This window comes from Pinus tabuliformis, chromosome 7, assembly GCF_031772625.1.
Source record: "Pinus tabuliformis cultivar Carrire ecotype Pingquan chromosome 7, CPIR1, whole genome shotgun sequence".
NCBI classification, from domain to species: Eukaryota; Viridiplantae; Streptophyta; class Pinopsida; order Pinales; family Pinaceae; genus Pinus; species Pinus tabuliformis.
In genome coordinates, this window is record NC_142293.1 from 1,815,585,402 (window position 1) to 1,815,608,350 (window position 22,949).

Below are 22,949 nucleotides of genomic sequence, written 5' to 3' on the forward strand. Positions count from 1 at the left end.
TCCAGGATGAGGATGTGGAAGCATTGTTTTGTGCTATTTCTATTATCCAACCAGATTGGATAAACGAAGCAAGGGATGAATGGAAGAAGGACGAAGAAGTATGGCCACTTATTTAAAAGTTGCAAAAGATCCCAATTCAAACAATATTGCCAGAAATTGAAGAGGAAGGAAAAATCATATTGGAACCTGGAGCAGTCACAGAAATAAGAACCCGACAGCTATGAAATCAATCAATTTCAGAGTTTCTCATCAAGTGGAAGAACTTATCCGCTGAAGATTCCACAAGGGAGGATAAGAATTTTATACAGAAGCATCAAGAACTACTCAAGCATTGAGGAAAACACTTTTTGAAGGAGAGGGGCGCGTTAGACCCCTATACTACTAGTGTAACCCCTTATGGTTATTAGTACAACCTACTTATTATATTGATGTACCCATGTAGTGCCCATATTGTTACTATTGTGCCCCATAGAAGCCCACTATTGTTATTATTGTGCCCTTATATTATTATTGTTATGTCGGCTATGATTATGTTATGGCCCCATAAACTCCTATATATATAGAAAGGAGGTCTTTTCATTTGTATCATCCAAGAATTGTTCATTTATGTAATGTAAAGAGGTTGCCCCCTCGAAGAGGCTGAATTCTAACTTGTTGATCTATCTTTTCTATCTTTTCTTGAGCTGGTTTCATAACAACTATCCTTCAACATCAAATCAGACTTATGATGAAGAAGTAGCTCAAGAGGCACCAGAAGAACAGATAAGGATAGAGGAGAAGACTCCATCCAGATATGTGCAAAAGAATCCTCCAGAAAGTCAAATTCTGGGGCAGAAAGAGGCAGGTATACAAACAAGAAGAACATTGCAGAAGCTTCAAGGTATTTGGCATTGCTCTCCTCCATTGAACCACAAAATGTAAGAGAGGCATGCAAAGATGAATGTTGGGTCAAGGCAATGGATGAAGAACTTGAGCAGATTGAAAATAACAACACTTAGGAGTTGGTTCCTAGACCAAAGGATAAGAATGTCATAGGGGCAAAATGGATATTCAAAAACAAGTTGAGTGAAAATGGGGAAGTTATTAGAAACAAGGCTAGACTTGTTTGTAAAGGGTATGCTCAACAAGAAGGAATAGACTTTGAAGAAACTTTTGCTCCCATTGCTAGACTTGAGGCCATTATTATATTCCTTGCTCTCTCTAGCTTTCAGAAATTCAAAGTATTTCAAATGGACGTGAATTCTGCCTTTCTGAATGGAGACATAGAAGAAGAAGTTTACATTGAGCAACCAGATGGATTCATCCTTGGGAATTATCCAAATCTTCTATGCAGACTAAAGAAGGCTCTCTATGGTCTTAAACAAGCTCCAAAGGCTTGGTACTATCGTCTCGACAAATACCTTCATCAGCAAGGATTTTGAAAAGGATCAGCAGATAGCAATCTTTATTACACCGTAAGGCATTTCCCTTTGAGATTAACTTCCCTGTATGCCACTGTGTAATGCCTGGAGCCGTTGATCCATTGTGTTAGACGATTAAAAGAATCTCTTCCGTCGGATCATTATAGGTGGTTGCGCATTGTAAGTTGGATCATTATATGTTGGAAGTTAGTTATCCCTGTATGCCACTATGTAATGTTACCGATTCATTATCCTCGCAGCGCATCACATATGGCAAGCATGCACTCATCAGGTTACCTGTATTCCCATGTTTCTAATGGCGAATAGGTATAAGGAAATGTTACCCTGCATGATATCCAGGGCAGCCACAGTTAATGTAATATCGAGCGGAATGGGCGGAACAAGGAACGGTGCACTGCAACTTGTAAGCTTCTAGGATTATAGTGGGGTATTTTTTTTTTCAATTACCATTTTTTTTTTTACATTCTGATTACTAAGATGAAGTTTTCTGTGACTTGCAGATGTATGCAGAATTGCAAGTGCTTTCACCGTTGGTTCCTGCTCGAGAGGTTTACTTTCTTCGATTCTGCAAACAGCACGCTGAGGGTGTATGGGCAGTGGTGGATGTATCTGTTGATGGCCTTCGAGATAATTCGCCTGCGGTATTTATGAAATGCAGGAGGTTGCCTTCTGGTTGTTTGATTCAAGACATGCCCAACGGGTATTCCAAGGTTGTGCCTGAATCCTATATCGCTGATAATGGGGAATAGGAATTATCAGGCGGGTATAGTAACCAATTAATCTCAGATGTAATGTATATGTGTTTGATGAAATATCAGGTGACATGCGTAGAGCATGCAGAGTATGATGATCGTGGAGTGCACAAGCTTTACCGTTCTCTGTTAAATTTTGGGATGGATTTTGGAGCACAGCGCCGGCTGGCAACTTTAAAACGTCAGTGTGAGTGCCTTGCTATTCTCATAGCAACAACGAACGTTTCAGCAAGACATCCCATGGGTGAGAACCACAGTGATGCCCTTTTCTTTTCTTTTTTATTGCACAGAGAACAACCAGATGCAGAAAACATATCAGGGCGGTTATCTAAATTTTTTTTAGGTTCTTGATGATGGGTAAATTTAGGTTCTTGATGATGGTTGGAGTAAGATTTTATGAGTGGAGTAAGCTTTTATGTTTTTTTATGATAAGTGAAGTGTTTCTTAGCAATTTTGGCCAATCTAAGTTTTTACTAAATTTGAAAACACAATTTTTTTCTTAAAATTCATCTTACGACACTAATTATGAGGAATGCATTCATCTGCATAGCCATACCAACTCCCAATGGGCGTCGCAGCATGTTAATACTTGCACAACGCATGACGGACAATTTCTGTGCTGGAGTGAGTGCGTCGACTGTACACACCTAGAATAAGCTCTCTGGTAACATTGATGACGATGTTCGTGTTATGACAAGAAAGAGCATCGATGACCTGGGAGAGCCACCTAGTGTCGTGCTGAGCGCGGCCACATCAGTGTGGCTTCCTGTTTCTCCGCAAAGATTATTTGATTTCTTGAGGGATGAGAGGCTCAGAAGAGAGGTAAGGAATAATTGGACTCAATAATTCATAGCATGGCATTGTTTTTTCTATTTCGTTTCATCCACAGCCGGTACTCTCTACTGACCACTGATAAAAAAAAACTGGAACAGTGGGATATACTGTCAAATGGAGGTCCAATGCAAGAAATGGCTCACATTCCGAAAGGACAAGATCCTGGCAACTGTGTTTCTCTTCTAAGAGCAAGCATATGTTCCTTTTCTTTTTCTTTGAAATTCTTCTTGGAGAATAATTCCTCTCATGAAACCTTAACCTTAACTGTGAATGTTTTCGATTTTAGGCCATGAATTCCAACGAAAGCAGCAGTATGTTGATCCTGCAAGAGAGTTGCACAGATGCATCAGGGTCTCTTGTAGTTTATGCTCCAGTGGACATCCCAGCCATGCATGTGGTTATGAGAGGGGGTGATCCAGCTTATGTTGCCCTCTTACCCTCTAGCTTTGGCATTCTTCCAGACGGACCAGAATGCAGGCGCCTTGCACTAAACCCTACTGGAAAGGGCGTTGGAGTCAACATCTCACGTGTGGGAGGATCACTTTTAACAGTTTCATTCCAGATATTAGTCAACAGCTTGTCAACAGCCAAACTCATAGTAGAATCAGTGGAGACAGTGAACAACCTCATATCCTATACCGCGCAGAAAATCAAGGTAGCTCTGCACTATGAAAATTCTTGACATAAATCTCTCCCTCTTAATCCTCACTGTCTAGTTTTCTTGTGTCCCCATAAGCTTTTTTGTTTTTGTTTGGTCCATGCCAATCAATGTTTAACATGCAAGGTAAGGGGAATTGGCATTGGCACTGGGCAGCTATGAGGGGATCTCAACACCAATTTTCTCGCATTGAACTGCATGTTGATTTTTCCCTCACAGTAACAGCCACAGCCACCTCCTCCTACCTGCTTTCACCTTTGTCCTGGGATGGACAGCAATGGGATTACTGAGATCACATGATATATGTAACTGAAAAAAATTCATGAAGGATGCGTAGTGGAGTCAAGAACACACCACATATATACTTGCCAAGTGGTAAACAAAACTGAAATCAGCCAGAAAAATCTTCTTTCCTTGGCAATGCAATTATCAAACAAACATGATGTTTGCACAAGCTTTACCACCATGCAAGGGTACTGGTTGGGGTATTGATATCCTGCAAAATCTTAATCGTTTACTACTCTCATCTTTCAGTTAAACTCAATCATCCATTCATGTACATGATATGACATGACGACATTGATATTATTTAGCTTAATTGTAGGTTTTGGATGATAGGCTTTTGCATTTTTGTTCACTTATCAGGGTAGGTATGTTGTGTCTTTTGCTTGTTTAAATTCTATTTATAATGCATTTCCTTTGTGCATAATTTTGTACATTAATGTGGTGTAGCGAAGGTTAATGCTTGCAAGAATTGACAGTGTTAGTCAATTTTTTTTGGTTTCCTACATAAAAATCAAGCAGGTTTTGTTTTGAAAGCCCTTTTCTTCAATGCAATATAGAAAGTTGGTATGGACATTTTGGCCTTTTAACTGCGTGCTGTCAATTACATATTTGAATTCAAGCAGAATAGTGAATGTATCAAGCATGTTATAACATATAATACAAAACATTGATAATGATAATGAATATTTCATGTTTTCATATAACATATCTAGAGTAAGATAAAAACGTGATTGCTTTCTTTTGCTACAGTGCATTGAGCCTTATTGTTGAATGTGTCGAGCATTTCATTTTTCCGATTTCCAGTAATTTGGTTACTATCTAATGTAGTTCATCAACATTTTTCGATAAGCACCATGCTGATTGGTAGCACCATGTTGATTGGTTTGCTTTGAAATAAATAGCCACCCAGAAGGTGGTCTGGCTTTTTATAAAAATTCAACAATTCCAACTTCATAAGTCTATGTCAGATTGTTTTTGAATTAGTGAATTATATTGGTTTCCTAGGGTTTGTGGTTGTTCTTGGGTTAGGATCCATGTTTTATTTCCATCTTAGTTTGTCTCAGAGTATATGTCTGCTTTGATTTCCTATTTTCCTTGTTCTTCAAATTTGTTTTCGAGGGTTTAGTATGGGAAAATCTCCATTTTATTTAAGGCGGTGTGATCGTGATTTCATTGCCTAAAAGTGGGTTTTTTGAAAGAGATTGATAGTAATTTTTTGTTGTGGTTTTGGATTTTCCATTTTGATGTTTGGGCTTTGGTCTTATGCTTTCGTTCTTGCTCTCTGTGTTGTAGATCGCTCTTTTCCTTGAATCATGGCTCGTACGAAGCAAACAGCACGGAAATCTACTGGATGAAAGACTCCAAGGAAGCAGCTCGCAACAAAGGTAACAACTTTCCTATATTTCTTCCATTGCATATTTGGTGGAGTTAATTGAGGCGTGTTGTTTTTATTGTGGCATTTTATTCTGAAGCTCCTTTTTTAAATTAGGCTACTCATAAATTTGCTCCCATGATCGGAGGTGTGAAGAAGCCTCATAGATATCATCCCAGAACAGTTGCTCTTCGTTATGTACAGACAGTTTAAATTTGCTTCAGATTCTATCGATATGTTTACAATATTTTCTTTATAGTATATGTATCTTATTGCAAATTTTTTAATCGAGTATCAAAAGAGCATGGAGTTGCTAATTTGGAAGCTGCCATTTCAAAGGCTTGTGAGGGAAATTGCCGAGGACTTCAAGGTAACTTGTCACCTTTCTCATTAAAATGTTAGCTTAATTGGCGACCCATTTAAATGAATTGCTTGGTACTCTGTTCTGGCGATGGTACTTGTCTAATTATTTTGTTTTATTGTGTTCAGATGGATCTGCGATTGCAGAGTTATGCTGCCTTGGCACTTCAAGAGGCTGCAGAGGCCTATCTTGTCAGTCTGTTTGAAGATAGTAACCTCTGCACCATACATGTGAAGAGGGTGACCATCGTGCTGAAAGACATTCAACTTGCAAGGCGTATCCGTGGGGAAAGGGCCTAGGCCTGTTTTCATGGTGATGATTTGTAAAGGTCGGTTTTTTCTGGGAGAGAATTCTATAGCATGTATGTATATTTGATGAAGGAATCTTTTTGTAGAAACGCATTGTAGATTGCAGGATTCTGTAATGTTGTATAATTGGAGTTTACATTGACTACAGTGGATTTTGTGGATTTATGACTTCTAATGTAATGACGTATAATTGAAGTTTACATTGACTACAGTGGATTTTGTGGATTTATGACTTCTAATTGAATGGGTCAACTCAAACTAATTGTAGCTGCTTATTAATATGGAACTTTTTTCCATTCGAAGCCATGTTTTTTGAACCCATACTACATGTTGATGCTTGTTAAGCTCTTCATTATTATAGGGTATAATTATTGTTTATCAATGTTTTGGAACCCATACTGCATGTTGATGCTTGTTAAGCTCTTCATTATTATACAGTATAATTATTGTTTATCAATGTTGAAGTGCTATATGTGTCTTCATGTATAAATTTAATTTGTTTTTCGGTAGACCACATTCTTTGTGATTTATATTCTGCATTTTCTATTACTTTACACTGATAATATTCTGCACTTTCTATTACTTTTCACTGATAATCGACCGCAATACAAGATGTTCTATGACGATGTCTTTTATCAATGTTAAAGTGCTATATGTGTCTTCATGTATAAAATTGGTTTTTGAACAATAATTTATCATGTCTGCAAGAGAGGGTTGTTTTATCTTATCTGCAAGAGGGGGAGGGTTGTTTTATCTTGTCTGCAAGAGAGGGTTGTACATTTACCAAAATTCTTCAGAGTGGAAATTGTTTATATGTTTTTTAATAATTGACTTTGAAGTTTACAAATAGTTGGATGGATTTTAGTTGCTAGGCTGAAGCGATTATTCTACAAATCCACTACGGTTGTGAGCAATGAGTATTTATAATTATGTTATTAAATATTTGGATGGATTTTATCAGCAAGGCTTAATCTACCATTTTGTAATGCACAATAGTCTTGTGATGTGTTAGCAAAAATATTTTCTTGAATATTTGCATGGATTTTATCTGCCTGACTGTTTATCTGTCGAACTGAAGTGAGTGATTATGGAATGTTTAGTGGTTGTATCAATTTGTTCGGAAAATTTTGTTTTTGAATACCTGGGAAGAGATTAGTTTGCAATGCGCAATAGTTGTAAGCAATCTGTTTGCAAAAGTGCAAGTTGTTGCAATGGTTAGGTGGGAAGTGTCTTTTGGAAAATTGTTTTGCCATTGTTTTTGTGATGGTGCAGTTTTAGCTAGTATTCATTTTTATTCCTTGTGAAATTTTATTCATTATTTCCATATGGTCCATTCATTGTCAGTTTGTTAAATTTTATTCATTCTTTCCATATGGCCAATTCATTATCAGTTTGTTGTTTCAGTCTCGTCATGGCCACACTCGGCGAGCCACAATGTGGCTAACTCATTATTGTCAATTTAGTGCATCTCGGCCACTTTGTCAATTTAATGATGGCTTGATGAAAATATTCAAGTGTCATGTTTCGTTATCCAGTGTGAATTTTTATGTCTTCTTCCCATGTGGCCAAATCATTATCAATTTATGTTTCGTTATCCAGTGTGAATTTTTATGTCTTCTTCCCATGTGGCCAAATCATTATCAATTTAATGCATCTCGCCCACCGTGTCTATTTACAACACATGTTGGTTGAAGAGTTTCATGGTTAACTGTGAATCTTTATGTCTTCTTACCATGTGGCCAAATCATTGTCAATTTAGTGCATCTCAGCCACCGTATCAGTTTACAACACATGTTGGTTGAAGAGTTTCACAGTTAACTGCTTAACACTCTGTTCTGATTTTTCATGAAACCCTCATTCCCAGTTTTCAGGAATCATTATTCTCAGTTTTCCAACCAAATTACTCTTTAAATAAAAGAGTGAAACACTCGTTCTCAAATAAAAATGTTCTCACAAAAAAATAGAAATACTTGTTCTCAGTGTTCAACCCAAATTTGAAGGGTTACCACCAAGTTTGAAGGTTTTAATGCAATAGCATTTTAATGCTCAATTTGAAGGGTCTAGTTTTTTCTGGGTACTACAATTTTTCTAAATAATGGAAATTTCCAGCTTATTTCCTTATATCAAACATTTGTGTAGGGTTTCAACCAATTAACATTTTATTTAGTATGTATATACAAATAAATGATTTTGGGATCAAATTCCACAAAACAATTCTATAGATGCTCTTCAAATTCCTTCAAGCTTTTGAAAGTAAAACCAATGAATTATCAAATTTTACTATAATAAAAAAAAATTAGAAAGCCTTTAGCCATCCCAAATTTCTCATCCTTTAGGTTTGAACCAACATCTCTTCTAGAAAAATTCAACAGTTCCAATTTAATAATCCTATAGGCCTATCTTTGTACCTTTTGGGACAATTGCTAGTTACGTCGTAAGGCGTTTCCCTTTGAAATGAATTGCCCCAGCCGTCGCCGTGTCCTATTGTTAACCGTGGATTTGTGGTGTTAGACGATTGAACAAAGTTTGATCGTTGATCCAAAACTGAAACGGTTCATGAAACTGAAACGGTTCATGAATTTTCTAGGACCAAAGAGTCTGCTCAATAGGAGCGGCGAGATGCCTTTGCCACGGAACACATCGAAGCCTCGATATTGTTTCCTCGCAAGCAAAACACCACATCGACCCTGGCAGTGCGTAAAAATACATATGAAAAGAAACAAATGCCACTCAGACCACCAACAACGACCAAAGGAAATTTTTCCACAGGGGAGTGATGTCTTCGTCCTCTGCAGAAACAGGGTGCTTCAATGAATAAACACAGAGTATGCATTCTCTCCCTGTTTTTACAGATAATTTATATGCTGCAAACATGTCATTCCCTCAATTGGGTTTATTATAATGAAATGTGGCTAGGGGGAAACAGGTTATCAACCTCTCTGCACAACCATCGAATTTTTTTTAAGTGGATACCCTTTTTTGGTACGTTCAGTTGGAAGTGTGAATCAGGATTTGGTTTTATTGTTTTTGCCATCACAGAGCGACAGATTTATCTCGACAAGAGGATCCATCGATTTGGAGGTAGCTAGATTCATGATCACGCAGAAGCAAAAGGACAGTGACGATACCCATGTCCTCTCCCCTCCCCCTCTTCCAGAAAAGCATACAAGAAGATGGCAACCACTTTATTGAAGAATGCCCGTGCTACGAAAAAAATTATAGAATTCTTTATTTCAATGGAAAACCATTGACTGTTTCCCAGGCTTCACAAGAAAATGTGCTAGCTAATTCCCCTATTTCTAGAAGAGCACGCAGGTATATTGCTCAGGTAGGCCTGGATTTCATATTGTTTACCATCATTTTCACTAGATATTCCATAATCAAATCTTGAATACCATTGATGTTTACTTGTTATTGAATCAAAGCCCTTGATCCTATTTTCAATTACATCATTATCCCATATGGAGGAATGTGCTACAAAGATTTTTTTCTTTTTCATTTGTAACGCTAAAATCGCTACCACACCCATTCCAATTTGTTAATTTTTTTTTTTTTATAACAGAATGATGTTAGAAATCATTTTAGTACAGGAAAAGTACCCCTTTGCAAACAAAGCCATGATAACATTTTTTTTTTTTAACCATTGATATACTCTTCGGACACCACAAAAACTACATAGTATTTGAGGTTTGTTGTTATTAGTACACTGGATATGCCTATCTGAGGACCATTGTCCTTTGTCCCTTTTTTTTCACCTAGTAATTTAACTTATCCATGTTGATTGCAGTCTGCAGATAGAACCCTAGATGTGCACGATGTTCTGGATAATTATTACTTGAGTCTATTGGATTGGAGTTCCACCAATGTTTTGCCCATAGCCTTGAACAACACTATATAATTGTGGCATGCTTCTGATAGCTCTATATCTGAGCTTCTGATTGCAGATGAAGAAGAGGGCACAGTTACCAGCATTAGTTGGGCACTCGATGGGACGCAAATTGCCGTTGGGTTGAGTAATTTTGTTGTACAGTTATGGGACTCACAATCTAATAAAAGGGTAAACAAAACCTGTTTATCTCTTCCAAGGTTTTCTCATTCTATGATAACCAACAACATTTATGTTCTACGGACAAACTGAAATAGGAAGATTTTATTAACTCGTTTGATAGCTTTCTTCTACCATATTTTTCCCACTCAAGATCTCTGTAGTAATTTCTGTGCCTCTGTTATTTTTCAGAATTATATGTTCAAGTATGATAGCGTCCACGGACAATGGAAGCATCATGAAGTCAAGGTCAAAGACTCGAAAACTTTACTCTTTGGAGGAACATCTGTTGCTATATTCGGTTTGAGGTAAAACACTTGTTTATGGAGATCAATGAGCATTTCGTAGGTCAGTTACTACTTGAGCTTAGGCATGAATGGAGTGTGAGCGCTGACATTGTCTATTTCTTCCCATTTGTCTAACTGTTCACATTTTGGTTTGAAAAGTGTAGAAATCCTGAGGAAATACCATGGGGCGAGGTTGACGCAGAGTATGTGGTTGAATCTATAGGTGTCTTCACTGATAAAGATAAAGCAGCTGCTCACTTGAAGGTTTGAATATTACCATTCCACAATTCAATTATAATTGATTTTTTCCTTCAAAGTTTATTCGACATGCTACTAATTAAAAATACAATGTACCTAAAAGTTGATAAATGAGTAACTAAGGAGTTGTCACATGTAATACTTCTCCCTCCCTACATGAGCAAGGAGATTTGGCAATAGCATGTCTCATGTAAAAAAATTACCTCAGTTGCTTCAAGATAGCCCTAAGAAACCTGAAATGTCTGAAATGTCTTCTCTTCATGGGAAGTTATGATCAGGACCTTACCTGAACAAAACTTAGTATGACCAGGGTCTTACCTGAGCAACAAATAGTGAGACTACCACCTTACCATGTCAAGTGACAAAATACAGCTTGTTACCATTACTTTCACGCAGTCATGAAAGTGCACTGTTGTTTGAAACCTAGGGCTCATGATTTTCCTATCTTTACATCCAAATTATCTCTTTGTAAAGCCCACTTTGTTAAGCCAGAAATGTTATCAAGGCTTGATTTTCTCTCTTCAAATCCTGCTCGATCATTATATACGGTATCATTCAAGAATATTTGAGTTCATTTGCATAATGAATACATTATTCTTTGGCAAAGTCTGCTTGTGTAATATATACATTATTCTTTGCTAAAGTCCTTTTAAATGAGCAATTTTTCTCTTCTTCCTTATTTATCTATCGAGGAGGAATTCTTCATTCAAATTTAGGCTTATCTTCACATCATTCTCCTGATGAATTTTGGATTGTCTACCTGAAGATTGTTCTTCGTTTTGCATTTTTTGTTCATCGATTTATTCCCAACAGCATTTATGTTTTAAGGACAAACTGAAACAGGAAGATTTTATTAACTCATTTGATAGCTTTCTTCTACCATATTTTTCCCACTCAAGATCTCTGCAGTAATTTCTATGCCTCTGTTATTTTTCAGAATCATATGTTCAAGTATGACAGTGTCCATGAACAGTGGAAGCATCATGAAGTCAAGGTCAAAGACTCGAAAACTTTACTCTTTGGAGAAAAATCTGTTGCTGTGTTTGGTTTCAGGTAAAACACTTGTTTATGGAGATCAATGAGAGTTTCTTAGATCAATTATTGCTTGAGCTTAGGCATGAATAGAGTGTAAGTGTTGACATTGTCTATTTGTTCCCATTTATCTAACTATTCACATTTTGGTTTGAAAAATGTAGAAATCCTTAGGAAATACCGTGGGTGAGGTCGGTGTAGAGTATGTGGTTGAATCCACAGGTGTCTTCACTGACAAAGAGAAAACAATTGCTCACTTGAAGGTTTGAATATTACCATTCGACAATTCAATTACAATTGATTTTTTCCTTCAAAGTTTATCCGACATGCTACTAGTTAAAAATACAATGTACCTAAAAGTTGATAAATGATATTTGAGGTAACTAAGGAGTTGTCACATGTAATACCACTCCCTCCCTAAAGACTATTAACATATCTAATTTTGTAAATTTCAAACAGTATAAAGTGCAACAATGGAAATTACAATTTAGACTCCATATAATAAATTTTTTTTGTTGATTTCTAATAGGTAGGTGCTTAAAAAGTTGTTATCTCAGCTCCAAGCAAGGATGCACCTATGTTTGTTGTTGGGCTTAATGAGCACCAATACAAATCTGATTCGAACATTGTTTCAAATGCAAGCTGTAATACTAACTGCTTGGCTCCCTTGGCTAAGGTTTGCAATGATATTTTTACTAGATTATCATAGTTTTCATTGTATAGGTGTCTTTATATGAGAAAAATTACATATTGCTGGGGAGGAACTATATGTTAAAAGAGAACAAAAACACTCTGTTTTCTTTGGCAGGTAATCAATGACAAGTTTGTCATTGTTGAAGGTCTCATGACAACTGTCCATTCCATCACAAGTACACTTACTATGAACTAGTATTATGCCCTTGAATTTTATTGATACAAGGCGTTTGCAAGCTACATTGACTTATGTTTTTGTATGTAAACAACAACACATAATATAGTTGATCGACCATCAAACAAGGACTGGCGAGGTGACAGAGGAGTTGGTTTTAACATTATTCCTAGCAGTACAGGAGCAGCTAAGGTAGGAAGCAACAAATTAACAATGATGATTAAACATATTTAAAACCATCAGTAAATATTTTATTTTGGTGATTATCAATCACATTAAACACTTTATAAGGTTAGTTTTATTGATTTACTTCTCAAACAATTCTTTCGGTCATTCTTTTCATGTATAAAAATTACTTCAGCTACTTCAAGATAGCCCTGAGAAACTTGAAATGTCTGAAATGTCTTCTCTTCATGGGAAGTTATGATCAGGACCTTACCTGAACAAAAGTTAGTATGACCAGGGTCTTACCTGAGCAATAAACAGTGAGACTACCACCTTCCCGTGTCAAGTGACAAAATACATCTTGTTACCATTACTTTCATGCAGTCATGAAAGTGTACTGTTGTTCGAAACCTAGGGCTCACGATTTTCCTATATTTACATCCAAATTATCTCTTTGTAAAGCCCACTTTTTTAAGCTTGTCTGTTTCTATTTTCCTCCTGGTGTTTGTTCATCCTTATGGTTACCCTTGACAGTTAGGTGACTGTTAGGAGAGCAAATGGGAAGTACCACTTCCTTATAGTAGGCACAACAACGCAGTTGCTTGACATTGGATCCCATTTGAATTTAATATTTTTTATTTCTTACCTAATTTTCGCATTTTATCATATTGTCCCATGCTTAGGGTGATTAGATTTTATTTGTTTATTGGATTTCTTTGGAGAAACCTTAACTGTGTACTTGTAATTGGTTAATTCTCTGTAATCTAGTTGGGTTCTGTATATTTTTCTTCTAATTTTGTTAATATGAATCCCCACCAGCATCACCTTTTATGTTCTCACAGCTACTAATTGTGATTGTATTTTTGAAGGCTGTTGGCAAGGTTCTACCAGCTCTCAATGGAAAGTTGACTGGAATGGATTTCCGAGTACCCACACCAGATGTTTCAGTTGTTGATTTGATTGTTAGAATTGAGAAGTCTGCCACTTATGACGAGATCAAGGCAGCCATTAGGTAATTAGTCTCAGTTACCCCCTAAGAAGAGGAAGGGAAGAGGATATATACAATCTCTGTCAGGAATAAGTTTCAAGGTTGTGTATTTCATTTTAACTATATATGGTACATTTCATTTTATATGGTACATTTCATTTTATAGGGAGGAATCTGAGGGAAAATTCAAAGGAATTCTTAATTACACAGAGGACGTTGTGGTAACCTTGTGCCATATAGAGACTTGACAACTAACAACCCAAAAAACTTCAAGAACTTGAAGAAGATATAGTATATTGGGTGAGATTTATTGTTTCCAATTCCTAAAGAGAAAAATCCGTTCTCACTAATGTCACAATTTTCACTCATACTTCTCTAAAGTTAAGAATTGTACTTATCAACAGTCCAATGCATTCACAGGCTTAGGGATCGTTTCACTACCTTTGTTGAATAGGGAATGATAATTTTGTATTGGGAGAAACATATAACGAGCATTGCTCATTGATGTTTTTTCAAGCTTTTGTCAGGATTATTGAATGTATTAGAACTAATTCAGAATCTATTACTATTATTTTCAATATCTTGTTCTTTTTTTTCCTTCATTTCATTGGATAAATCATAAAAGGCTTTATTCAAGCTTTGATTCTGACATTTTTTTGTTACCAAATTTTGAAATATTTACATATTGCATACCTTGTTTTCACTAAAACAATTTGAAGGAGAATACCAATCATTCTCTCTATTGTTGGAAAAATAAAATAGCTTAATATTGAAACTTATCTTCTTTTTACTGTGTTAAATTTGGACTTTCCTCCATCCACGTTCTTAGTTGGGAACTTGAAAATTATTGTGCAGAATATCTTTCATGGAGATATCGAACCAGAAAACCTTCTGGTTGGCAGCGATCGAACAGTTAAGATTTCTAACTTTAGTGTTAGCAGGAAGTTTGAGGTAAGAAATTTGCTCTCAGAGTGTACCTTCCATTCTGATAGTGAATGTGTTCTAAATATGACCTCTCAAACTGCACCATTTCATAGTTATAGACAATTAAAAATGCCTACTGTTGACTATTGTTAGGTGAGTATTTTTTATTAAATGTTAATGTTGGACAATGAGGATTCAATTGCTGGGAGGAAATTTTTTACAAAATCCAATGCTCCTTTGGAGCTATACAGGGCAGCAATGATGAGCTTTGAAGGTCTCTTGGTACTCCTATTTTTACTGCACCAGAATGTTGCCTAGGTAGAGTGCTTGAAACTTTGCTAGTTATACAAATACCGTCTGCTCAAGATTTGGACAACCATTGCTACTAATTTGTACGATATTCATATCTTCGATGATATATTGTCCATCTTGTTTGTTGTCATATTACATTCTTATACTCGACATATATTATATTTTCAATTCATGCTTGTTCTCTTGTAAATAAAACCCTGTTCAATGAAATGGAAGACCAGAGGAAAGGAAGAAAGGGTCACATGTTAAAGGACAGATACTTCAGTTGTCAAAATAGGCCTGACAATTTTTGTTGCCTGTTTTCAATAGGCTTGACATATCACGGTAAAATTGATGATGTGTGGGCATTGGGTGTGACACTATACTCCATGGTGTTAGGTTCTTATCCCTTGATTGGTGACTCCTTGCAAGGCACATATGACAAGGTAAATGAATCTCTGCTGCTTTTGACTTTTCAAACAGGCCGGATGGAGGGAAATACTTATTTTGTTGTTACTGATGGTGGCTTATATTGTTCATGATCCACTTGTACTTCCAGAGGATATGAATCCAGCACTTGCAAACTTACCCGAAGGTCTTCTTTGCAAGGGTTAGTGACTTTTCTCAAATGAATGTTTTATTAATTTTAAGAGTTGCATTGCTGCAAATTTTGAAATTCACCATAATAATCAAGCTGCCACTATTGGATTTCACAGATCCGAAGGAAAGGATGAGCTTAGAGGCTGTTGCAAGGCATCCGTGGGTTATGAAGGATTTCACATCAACTGTGGAGGTTTTGGGGAAATGTGAACAGGGTAGCTCCAAATATCATTCTGATCATCATGAGCAAAATGTAGCTTCCTCTGAAGCAGTTTAACAGGGATGGTTATGGTTTTTATTATTACATATTTCATGGCTTCTTAGTCATGGAAGAGATGCTTGTGGTTCTTTAGAAGAGGGGGTTCCTTTGCTCATTGTATTTATATTGAGTTCCTCTATGATGCTTGTACATTGTATCTGCCTGTATGACTTTACATATTCAGCGGCATGCTTTAGTTGGACTTCCTTCTAATGCAATTGGGACCTCAAAGGAATATTATTTGACAGTTCTAACCATGCAAATAATAATCAAGAATCACATGATATGGTGGCTAATGTTCAAACTTCAATCGTTCAAAGCACTTCATTGTCAAGAGCTCTGGGGGAATTCTTCAAGATATCGGTGTGTCAGTTGCAGATTATGTGCTGGTAAGGTTGCAGCAAGCAAGTTTAGTGTCTCTATTGTAGAATATGTGCTGGTAAGATGTAGCAATCAAGTTCATCATACTAGGAATTCCCTGGTGTAATTCACAATAAAATAATGTTGCAATTTGTGCATCCTCCTTGTAAAGGGATGTGAGGCGGAGGGTTTTAAGCACCTTGTGCATGTAATAACTCTATTTATGATAGCTTATTTTTTTTGGATTTGTGCAACCTGTTTTCAAGCTAGGTTGGTTTCCAGTCCAAATATCTACAGAGATCTTGGCCATTTCAAATTGATCTAGAATTGGTCAAGTTAGTTTTCTTGTAGTGGAATATTATAAAGACCTTTCCTTTTATGGTTGTGGTACACAACTTGACGAGTGTAACAATAGAAAAGCAAGCTAATTGTGTGGCTAGGTTTTTGATGGTAGTGATGGAACTATCCCTGAATAAAATGGTTATATGGGGTTTCATATTTAGATTTAGATTTTTATTCTTATCTATTGATGATGCATATGTATATTCACAAACGAAACCCAATAGATTCATTGCTGATTTCTTGGAGCTGATGGTTTCTATAACAAGATGATTGGTACCAGAAAGCCACCAAAGATGCGAGTTTGAATGGAGGATTTTGGGAAATCTCTAAACTGACTTTGTCTACTCATTTGCTACATCGCTGAGTTTGATCAGATTTCCAGTCGATGCCTATACCAATCCATTGAACTGATAAGAAGGCATTAGAGTGTTGGTATTAAATGGCTGATTGAACTGTGGAACCTTGCTTGCGGATTGAGTTCGATTCCTTTTATATTGGCCTCTATTATTGAGTTATTGTGCAAGAAGCACTGGTAAGGAATCAATGCTTTAATTTATGCAGTGATGTATGAATAGCCATTTCATGTTTTTGCTTGAAATTGCAATATCCATCTTTTTCTAAGCTTCTAATTTTAAGCTATTGCAAGTGGGGTTAAAGTTCAGCAGTGAAGATGGTTGTATGTTAAGGCAACCACTAAAGTTAAATTTCTTGAGCCATGAATAAGCAATTGGAGCCATGTGAAAATCCCTAGGTGATTTTGACCGAAAAGTACGTGCTGTCACGACAGCTTAACCAAATGAAAGTCCTCGTGTTCATTTATTTGCCCCTCAAGGGCCACTTTAATTGTTCAAGTGGGATGCTTCTTGTGTCTGATTCCTAGGCATTGTAATGTTTCTATCTGAGCTTTAGAAGGAAGCGATTTCAAAGAAAAATTGCAATTATTCTAGAACTTGAAACTGAGATAGTGAAGATTGCAGACAAAGAAAGCTGAATGGGGAGATGCTGGAAATTTCGGGTATTGTACAAACTTGAAATGGTAACTCATAAGTAAAAACTGAAATCTATATTACAGTTTTGTATTCATTATGTATTCAAAACCAACTGTTTTCCAATTTTTAATTACACAATTTTTTTGCATGTTTAACTTGCAACTAGATTGAGATGTTATGTTGTGCAAGGAAAGAAGACTTGGCATAAATGGCAGTTTCCTGTAATATTAGTTTTGAATGTGCTGGATTGTTGACACTGAAAATAATATTTCTTACACTTGGTGTGCATTTGGTCGTGATAATGTCCATCGATATTTTGTTCCAGTTTTTTGGTGGCTTGTAAGTTCAATGAATTATATCTTTATTTGTGATGTTTTTGGAAATTTCCATTTTATCATTAAATTCTTTCTATTCATTTGTTGAGGATTTGGTAAATTAATATCTAACATTAAGAAAAATAAGATTCATAAATAATTTTTGTGAGCAGCTGGAAAGGCATGACCCCTTTGAAAGTTGCAAGAGTAGGCACATAGGCACAAGAAGAAGATCTAGAGCTGATGTTTGAGACATTTCTGAAGCACTGAAGACAGATAATGAATTTGACATGCTTGCAACATTTAAAGTTGACAAGTTTGGGGATTCTTTCCAATTCTTTGGATTAGAATGCTGACAACCATTTTCTAAGAATTTTCTATCCCCGGGCATGTTCTTGTTTAGTCCATAATTTATGTTTTTATTTGCTAAATATACAATGAAATATAAAACAAATAAGTAAGAAAAATCCCCTTCAATCAATGTTCTAAAAGGGTGTGAGCATTGTGAGTCATCTGCCATGCTCCAGTGTTTATGTTATTGAAGAAACATAGAATGAGTAAATGTTGAACCAATTGTTTCAGTTACTAGGCTTTTCTATCCGTTGAAATTCCTGAAATTACAGTCTTTTGACACAGAGGCTTCCCTTCTATATGGACCTGATCAAAGGCACTCTCCTTGGATGTGACATGCTTGAGATTAAAATCTTGAATTGAGTCAACTTCTGCCTTGCTTAACATGACAAAGCTTTCCACCCCCAAAGCTATGATATTTTTATCCCTTTTCTTCACGAAGTGTTTTCCTGTTGTAAACACAACCTCTACATGGGGATTGCTCTATGTAGTTTGGCTAACAAAAAACAATTTTCTACTTAGACCAGGAATGTAAAAAAGTGTTTTTGAACATAAACTTTACCAGTTAGATGTAGTGTTAAAGACCACCACAACAAATGTCAAAGCAATTTTTAGTGGTAATTAAATATCTCTTGCTTGTGTTAATAGAGAACGATTTTCATGGGCGCATTTTAAAGAACATATCATTAGCTTAGTGTTAATTCATTTAAAAGATCGTATTGCAATTCTGTTTCAATTTCCTTTATGTTTTCTCTTTTTTTCTGTTTCAATTTCCAGTTTTTAAAGTTGAAATGAGCTCTAATCTACAATGCTATGTATTGATAAACACGATAAGACCTTTATCTCTGACAAAGCTTTTTCTAAATTAATAGATTGCTAACACTTGTTATCTATAATTTTCACAACAAAATCTGTGCGCATTCAAGTTGGCTGTAAATTTCAGATATCAGCGAGAAGAAGCAAGAATTGAAGCTTTGGTAAATCTCAAGACTTCCAAATTTGAAGCTGCAACCAAAAATCTTAAGGTATAACGAGTGTGCCTGTAAATATTGGTAGACATTTAGGAATATTTCTATAATTCTGGTCGTTTACAACATTTAGAAAAAGTGAATAGACATGTTGATATTTAGGTCATTGACCTAATGCACACACTATATGGATAATGGATTTTTGCACATTATGCCTTACGGCGTTTCCTTTGCCACATCTGGTGCAAATGCTAGTTATATAAAAATTGAAAATGACAAATTGCTAATACTTGTTGTGTATGTTGATGATATCATCTTTGGCAGCAATGAAGAAGCTATGAGTCAAAACTTTTCCTTAGTGATGCAGAAAGAATTCGAAATGTCCTTGCTTTGAGAACTGACATATTTTCTTGGTTTACAAATCCAACAAAATTAAGGCGATATCTTTTTATCTCAAACCAAGTACCTCAAGCAGATCTTGAAGAAATATGGCATGGAAGATTCGAAACCAATATGTACCCCTATGGTCATAGGATGCAGCCTCAGTGCAAATGATGAATCAGCAATAGTGCATCAACCAACCTGTAGATCCATGATTGGAAGTCTGCTCTATTTAACAGGTACCCGACCAGACATCATGCATGCAGTAGGAATGGTTGGAAGATTTCAGGAAAATCCAAAGGAAACTCATCTTCAGGAAGTAAAGAGAATTTTCAAGTATCTTCAAGGAACTCAAAACTATGGCCTATGGTATCCTAGAGATACAGATCTCACTCCTCATGCTTATACAGATGCAGATTGGGTTGGAAGCGTGGATGACAGAAAAAGCACTAGTGGTGGTGCATTCTTTATGGGTTCCAGATTAGTATCTTAGTTCAGAAAGAAACAGAGTTTGATTGCTTTATCTACAGCTGAAGCAGAATACGTGGCTGTTGCATCTTGTTGCACACAAGTCTTTTCGATGATGTAAACTTTGTAGAATTTTCAAATCACTTGTACTCCACCTATTCCCATCTTATGTGATAATACAAGTGCAATCAACATTACAAAGAACCCAGACATGCATTCAAAGACCAAGCACATACCTACCAAATATCATTTTCTTCAGGAACAAGTGCTTAAACAAAAGGTCAAGTTGGAGTATGTTCCCTCTAAGGAAAAAGTTGCTGATATACTCACCAAACCACTACACTAAGAAACATTTGAATACCTCAGACAGAAGCTGGGAGTAGTTGATGCATCATCTTGATGTTGAAACCTGCCTGTTTCAGAGAAAAGTGGTTGTACGCGATTTGGATGAGGAGGATCCATGTACATACGCCGGTTTGTGCAGATATAGTCACGTATATGTTGGAAATCAGTGGGGACAGACTCTGGTTGAAAAGAGTCTGATATGGGTCTAACAGAGACCATCTGGCACAGGTTTAGGGGGAGCAGATAAACTTCTAATAATGCATTGTTGGCATTATCTTAGAAGCTTTTGATTCAAGTACACAGCTGTTGTTGGTTTCAAGTGGAACAATTGCAGAGGGAGAATACAAGGAGAACATGGTTGCTGATCTGAATAGTGATTGAGAGATGCTGTTGATATTAGTTATTGGTGACTTTCATAGTCTTGCTCTAGATATTTTGTCTCTATGTCATGTATATCTTTTATTATTATCAAGGTCATGTAACGGCCTATCTTGGTTTCCCCATTATGTCTGGGATGATTGATGTAATGAACTTGGTTGTCCTATGTAAATTTCTGATGTATCTCCACTTGGTTGGGTGATGGATGTATGTATAGAGTCTCTTGGTGATAGGAAGGTCATTTATGATGTATGAGTCATGGTTCTTCTTGAAGAACATCTTTTTTTTTTAGATCCTGCCTACAGTCAGGGGGAGCATGGTCAGCACAGTAGAACAGAGATTTCAGCATGCACTCAGGGGGAGCATATCCATTTGCCCTTGATGACAAAGGGGGAGAATGACTTTGAGGATCTTGGGGTTGTCATCAAGTCCAAAGGGGGGGATTGTTGGCATTATGACACAGGTTGGAGCTATGGCATAAGTGTTGTCCTTGATGGAAACTCACTCTGGTGACAACTCACAGTTCAGGCTCTCAGAATGAAGGAAAAAGATATATACGCAGGCTCGTTTGACCAAGTCACATATACATGTGGGTTAGACAAGGCAAAGTCACGTATACGTATACACACACTTTCATGCAAGGAAAAGTGCGTATGTATGGGAGAACTTATTTTTGGTCTGTGGTATTTTGTCCTTGGTATTTGAGCCTATGGTTTTGGAGCTTGGTATCTCGTCTGATGTGTTGATCCCATGTATTGGGTCCTTGGTATTCATTTGTTATGGTTTTGGGCCATGGTATTATGAAAGGCAAGACTATAAAAGAGGAAGAAGATCATTAGGCAAAGCATCATCTCAATTATTGAATATATAAAAGTGTTAGATCTGAGATACTGGTGATTGGGTTATGGTGCAGATCTAGATCTGAATGAAGGAGGAACTTGAGCGCAAGGAGAAGTATAAGTTCTATTGATGGGTCAAAATCTTAAGGCTTGAATAATAGTATCTTTGTATGATTTGGATCTGTTATATGTGGCGCACGATTGATCTATAAATCTGATAATCTGGGTTAACTAATGATTGAATGTTTGAAAGAATGAATTATCCTTTATAGATCTGTACGCAGGTTGAGTGAAGCGAAGGCACTTATACACGTTGTTTTTGTGAGTCAAAGCAACATATATGCAGGTTGGTCTTGACATAGAAGCGTATACGCGCAGGTTTCTGGTTATTGAAGTAGCGTACGTATCTTGAATTATGCTCTAGTTGCTTCTATTTATTGCTGCAGTGTTCTCGGTTCAGAATTGGTGTATGGTTACTGTTATTGTGTTCTGGGTATAGCTGTCAGAGAGGTGTTTATTTGATTCAGTTTTGATTGGTGAAAAGGAGATTGTTTGATGAAGAAATTCTTGATGTTTGATTGATGTTTTTCATTGATGCAGTTTGAAAATTTATGAAACGAGGTCCCTGGAAGAAAGAAGAAGGTTGTAGCCTTATGTAGGTCAGCACCTACATACTAGTATCTTAGCTAGTACAAGAGCTAAGGGGGTTGTAGCTCCCTTCTAGGAGAGGCTGGAGAACGAGAGAAGGTTGTAGCCTTCTTTAGGTAGAAGCCTCCATACTGGTATAAGTCTGCTCCAGTACAAAAACATTGTAAAAAGAAGTTTCTAACTAAAAGAAGATAGAGACGAATTGTAACAGGTGGTTTTCACCCACATTGGGTTTCCACCTTATATCTTGTGTCCTTGTGTGTGATTGTCTTCTGCTCTGTTTTACTGTTCCTAGCCATTGTTTAAATGTTTCTGATGCACAGATTAATGATCAACATCTGTAAAATAAATTAAATTACAAGTCTGAATGGTATACACTATTTTGCTTATCTGTACCTGCGTATATGCACGATTTTTACTAACGGAAGTAGCGTATATGATCTGAGTGTGAAATTAAAATAATTGACTTGATAATACTGATTCACCCCCCCTCTCAGTATTATTTCCAACAGGAAAAGCCTAGTCAAGTGGATAAAAAATATCTATAAAAGCCAGACGCCGCTAGTGGAATCGATATCATGAAAGAGGTTATTAAATACCCATTGAAGAGATCAACAAGAGGCAATTGATCCATGTCAAGATCTCTCGGCTTGGGGTGAACTGGAGGAATCAGTTCTAGGTTGGTTGGCAGTGCTTGATTCTCCAAGTGACATTCTTTCCAATTTCTTTGGTTTGAATCACTTGCATGGCATGTATTGTATGTTTACTCCTTACTTTTTATGTTTTTTCTTCACTTAGCATATGTTATATATAGTTGTATGTGTTATATTTATTTATGAGGATGATTGAATTCTTATG

At 36.5% G+C, this 22,949-nt stretch overlaps 2 pseudogenes; both read left to right on the plus strand.

Moving 5' to 3' along the window:
• Window positions 1-1,716: 1,716 nt before the first annotated feature.
• Window positions 1,717-3,689, plus strand: LOC149255648 (homeobox-leucine zipper protein ANTHOCYANINLESS 2-like; annotated as a pseudogene).
• A 1,937-nt stretch (window positions 3,690-5,626) lies between these two features.
• Window positions 5,627-13,928, plus strand: LOC149255649 (glyceraldehyde-3-phosphate dehydrogenase, cytosolic-like; annotated as a pseudogene).
• Window positions 13,929-22,949: the final 9,021 nt, after the last annotated feature.